Source organism: Vidua macroura, chromosome 4, assembly GCF_024509145.1.
Source record: "Vidua macroura isolate BioBank_ID:100142 chromosome 4, ASM2450914v1, whole genome shotgun sequence".
Lineage (NCBI taxonomy): Eukaryota > Metazoa > Chordata > Aves > Passeriformes > Viduidae > Vidua > Vidua macroura.
The window spans coordinates 3,660,474-3,665,706 of NC_071574.1; positions in this window are offsets into that span (position 1 = coordinate 3,660,474).

A 5,233-nucleotide genomic window follows, 5' to 3' on the forward strand; every position below is an offset into this window, starting at 1 on the left:
CTTTTTTTTTTTTTTTTTTTTTTTTTTTTTTTTTTTTTTTTTTTTCCCTTTACTCTTTCTATTTCTTCCATGGTTTAAGAGATCCAGTTCCACCCTTACCAGTACAGCACACGTTGGGGTCAGTCCAGTTGAAACATCTGGGCATGAATGTTGAATTCCTGGGAACGAGAGGTGACCCCATTTCATCCATATGTATGACTCTGGCTCAAAATCAAGCTGCTGGTTGCAGATTTCTCTGCAAGGAGAAAATGGAAGCAATCTTGTGCTTCCTGGAATCAGGATCAATTGTTTGGACTCTGGCTGGCTTTCCCCAGGAGCAGGCAAGGTGGTGTCCTTCCATGTGGCCTCACATGGGTCAGACAGGTGCTCACCACAGACGTGGCTCTGGCCTTTCCCCTTTCAGGGACCACTGCAGATCTACAGGGACCAGCAGGAGCCGGTCCAGGGCACACATCTGTAGGATTATAACAAAACCAAGAAACCACATTGGCAGCTGCTGTAAAACTGCTTGACAGAGTTGAGTTGATTAACTGAGGAATGCCTCAGCTGAGAATCCAGCCTGCTGGAGCATAGTGCCTGTGCCGGCACATGCAGAGCATAGCCAGGGCATGGTTTTGGTTGGAAGTTGTGGGTATTCGGGCATGGTAGGGTTTGGATGACAGGGCCTTAGTGATGTGGGAGGAGAGGTCACAGGCGGACCCGAGTCAGTGCTTAACTCAGGCACCTGTGTGTCACAGGCCCAGTCCCATGTGGGATTCTCCTGGCCACAAAGGCTAGAATGTCACAAAGACGATCTTAGATCAGTGTGACAGAAGTCCAGCCATGCTGGTGCCTCCTTCCTGTGTTGGTGCTGCTTTCACACTTGCCATGAGCATTTTCTCCTGCTGTGCACCCTTCCTCCCACCCCACGTGGGCTGCAGTGCCAGGTGCATATGGGTTGTGTGAAGCTGGAGTGGATTTGAACTGTGCCCCGCCTCTGTCTCACACCAACAAATGTCCTCTCCTGCAGTGCCCAGGGACAGGCACGGCACTTACTGACACCCAACGAGGTCTGCAGTGCCAAATGAACCCGGCAGACCTGCTCAGAGATTCTGGGAATGAATTATCTGTGCCCAGCTCAGAAGTGTTGGAAATGCATTATCCAGTGTCTCAGGCTCATGGCTTGGAGTGGGGCTGGAAGAAGAATGCTCTGTCAGTAATTTACTTAATAAATTTAACCTTTCAGCATATTTAGAATAAATCTTCACAAGTGTCCGGGTGTCACACACCCAGTTATGATTTTAAAGTCACTCAGTGACCTTTTCTGTGTTTCTCCTTCCCTCATCTGTGGCTGATTTCATGCAAATTTCCAGTCAAATTCACAACTGAATATGCTGGAAATTCCAGCTGTTGCTTGGTTTAGGGGAGTCACCGCTGTGGTTGGTGTTTTATTTCCCCCGTATGGGTCTGTGGAGGGGAATCACCTTGTTCATCCTCCAGCAGAATCAACCCTTTTTTCTTTTTCCCCCTCTATGGCTTCAGCTGATCTTTGATCTAGCCAACATGAATATTTTCTCTACCAGGAAATACTAACTATATTTTTTTCTAGGAAAATAGTAAAACAGGGTGTAAAGTTGAGAAGTGCCACAGTGTGTGTGCGCATGTGCTTGTGCAGGTGTTTGTGTACCAGCAGAACACTCCAGCAACCTGCATGCTGTACTTAGAAGAACTGAGGCATGTTCCTGTGTGTGAAAGGAGAGAAAATGATTTGTTTCTGTGGGGAACAGAGCGAGGGGAGAAAGGAAGCGATTGCAGTGACACAGCAGAGTGGTGCCTGAGATGCTGATAAATTGGGGCCTTTTGGAAACATTGAGGCACCCATGGAGTGCCTATGTCACCGAGGTATGCCAGGCCCAAGAGTATGCTGAGCCAATTTCAGTGTGTTTCGGGACAGAATATCCAGGGACAAATAGAGTGAAGAGCAGAGCAGATGAGGCCCCAGAGCAGGATGCGCCCTCTGCGTGGTACACAGCTCAGTGGATGCCGTGGTGTGTGCAGAGCAGCAGCAGAGCACCCAGAGCCCTGCTTCCCAAAGCCCTTGCTTTGCCTGGCCCTGCCTGGGAGCTGCAGTCACTGCTGGAACATCTGTGTTTATTTTGCATGACAAACTTGTTCCTGGGCTCTGACAAAACGCATGCTGGTCTGGGACTGGGGTTTGGGCTCCTCGGCTGGGCTGTGCCGTAGTGCTTGGCTGGCCCTGTGCTGCTCTATAATACATATTACATTACTTCATCCATAGTTAATGACAAGTGTGCTATATTTTTAATCTTTATAGCTTTATTGTGTGCAAGTGGTTTTAATAATTGGTGCTGCAGGATGGTTACTTCCCAGAATTACCCTGCAAAATTGCTGTGTTTTCAGCCTTCAGTCGCGCAGGCTGTAAATTATAAACTTGGTTGTAATAAACTTGGCTCTCTCTCACTGCTCTGTGGAGAAGCCAACCTGTAACAACAGCAAAAAGATACATGCTGGCAAAAATTCCTCCCTGAAGCTATCCTCATCCTGTCTGCAGGGCCTGTGGGGTAAAGAGGCCCTGTGGTAACCCCTGTTTATGCTCTGTGTGTGTGACCATGAGCAGAAAAATAAGTGCAATGAGACAGGGATAGTGGTAAGGAGCAAAGGGGCTTGGGGACTCCCTGAACCCCCCCTCCCACCTCCTCCAAGACATTCCTCGGTCTCCTACCCACATGGAGCCACGAGCACTTCTGCTAGAATTGTGATAAACAAGGCATGTGGTATCCAAATGCCTCTGTTGGTGTCCTGAGCCTGAACTGGGGCTCTGGAATGGTGTTGCACATGACTGGTGCTGGGACTGTAGCCTTGTCTCGTGTGGAGTCTCTGCTCATCCCATCAGAGGGCTGAGCTTAGGGTGCTGCCCTCCAGTGCAACACATGTACTGTAAAGCCTGGGGCAAGCAGAACATTTTTATTTAAAAAGAGGAAAGAACGCAAAACTGGGTGAAGGTGTTCTGGAGGCTTCCTGTTTCAGCTGGCTCGTTCTGTTTGGCATTTCTCAGTTCACTTCTCCTGGGCACGTCCCCAGCGGGATGACGATAGTGCCTCCCCTTCCCCTGTGCCCTGGGGTGGTGAGGGTTGCGTCCCTCCCTCCTGTGCTGCCTTGGCTCCAGTTTCCACCCCAAAGAGCCGGGGGCCCAGGTGCTGGGGCAGCCCCCCAAGCCCCACGCATAGACAGTCCCCAGCATCCGGAGGAATGCTGTGAGCACGACAAACACACAGCGTCTCTCCGGAGGTGCAGCTCTGGGATGGCCTCAGGTAACAGCAGCTCCTTTGATCGGGCTTGTTGCCTTCAGCCTCCAGCTGCTGGCGACGTTCCACTGCCTCTGAAACCCTGTTCACCCGTGGGCAATATCCACCTGCTACAGTCCTTAGAGCCAGGCAGGGGATGTGAAATGTGCTCTTGGAGTGCCTGCAGGAGTTACTGGAATAGCTGATGATCAGCCTGCAGGAAGATGGGAGTCTGGGGGAGGGTGTCAAGGGCCAGGCAGACTTTGAGTAACCACACAGCCTGCAGAGCTGAGCAGTCCTCAGCTGGGGACAGGCTCGAGTCCTACCAGCCAACTCTGCTTTAAAGCGACACAAAGACCTCCCTTAAATTACTGAGTTTCTTATAATCTGGTTTGGGATAAAACTCTTTGTCATTTTCAGTGACATTTTTAAACCTTTCATGGATACAATGAAGTATTAATAGCTGTAGCAAGACAAGACCTAAAGAGGTAATTAAAAACAAATAAATTACTTTATGCTTTAAGCTTCTTTACTTCCCCCAGAAGCATTGAAGAGGTGGGGTTCCTAATAAAAATGTTTATCTTTAAGTCCCCAGGTAATAATGGGTGCAAACATTTTCATTAGTTCCTGAGCTTTGAGATGCAAGCATTTGGTTTTCAGCCTTCACTCTGTGTGGTTCAACCTTTAGTTGCTGGGAAGTGTCTTGCTTAGCAGGTGGCTGTGCATTTCCAGAGTACTTGTCCTCTTTGGATACAAGTGAGTTGGGGAATCTTTATTGTTTGACCAAGGTGTTTCAGTACATGTTTAGCTTGTGTCTTTGGGGCTCAGGCACCTGTTGAATGAAAGATTTTTCATCATGAAATGTTTTGAGCATTTTCCTGTGACTTGGCTAACCCTGCACCATCCTTTTGCAGGCATTGCAGTGCCTCGTGGCGCAGCTGTCTCCTGGATCTCTGTAGTGACCCGGCATGGCCACAGTGGACCTGCCAGGTGAAGGAGCAGGACCAGCAGGAGGTGAAGGCTAAGGTAGGAGATGTTCCAGTCTTAATTACACATTAAACACATTGAAAAACAGATTACACTGAAGCACATAAACACACACTGACTGAAGCACACAAACAGATGCAAACACTGTGATTCCAAGTGCGTTCAGGGACATCCACCTTTCTTCTGATGGCTGGAACAGAACAGCGATCCTGTTTGAGCTGCACTGGACTGAAGAAATTAAGGTAAGAGGGAGGGGATTTAAAAAAAATAAAGCAGCTTTTTTCTGCGCGCTTGCCTTTGTTGTCTCCTTTTGGATGCTGTGATTTCCATTTTACTTTGTGTCTATTGCCAGTTATGCAGAGCACTGGTTCACTGTGAGCACTTGTCATAATGTGTGTGATTCCTTACTGATGGTGTCTAGTTACTTTCAGTTAACATATCTGTGGGCAAAGATTTCATTCAGATGTGTGTTCAAGACCACCTGATTTGAAAGAGGCTTTGAGCAGGGTTTAGCCTTGTGGAACACATTGGGGGGGTGCCAGGCTGAGTGGGGAGGTGCCTGTGCCCATGCTGCACTTAGCCAAGAGCTGCTCTGCTGAAGGCTTTGAGGGAGTTCTCCTTACTAATTAGTCATCCTATCTGAAACAAATAAGATTATCACTACTTTTTGTTGAATTTTGAAATCCCAATTATTGCTATGCTTGATGGAAGAGAGAGCAAGTTCAACAGTCCTTGTTTCCTCTGTTCAAGTGTTCACTTTAACACAAGCTGTTGTGTGTTTGAAAATCAGTGTGTTAATGCTGTGTGTGCCTCACTCCCCTGAGACCAGCTGCAGTGCCTGTTTCAACCAGTGCACAGTGTTCCTGGAACTGGGACCTCTTTGTGACATGGGGGTTTGGACCCCACACCCTGTAGGTTTGTGACAGCCTTTCTAACAGTCCAGGTGGATGTGGTGCCTGGGA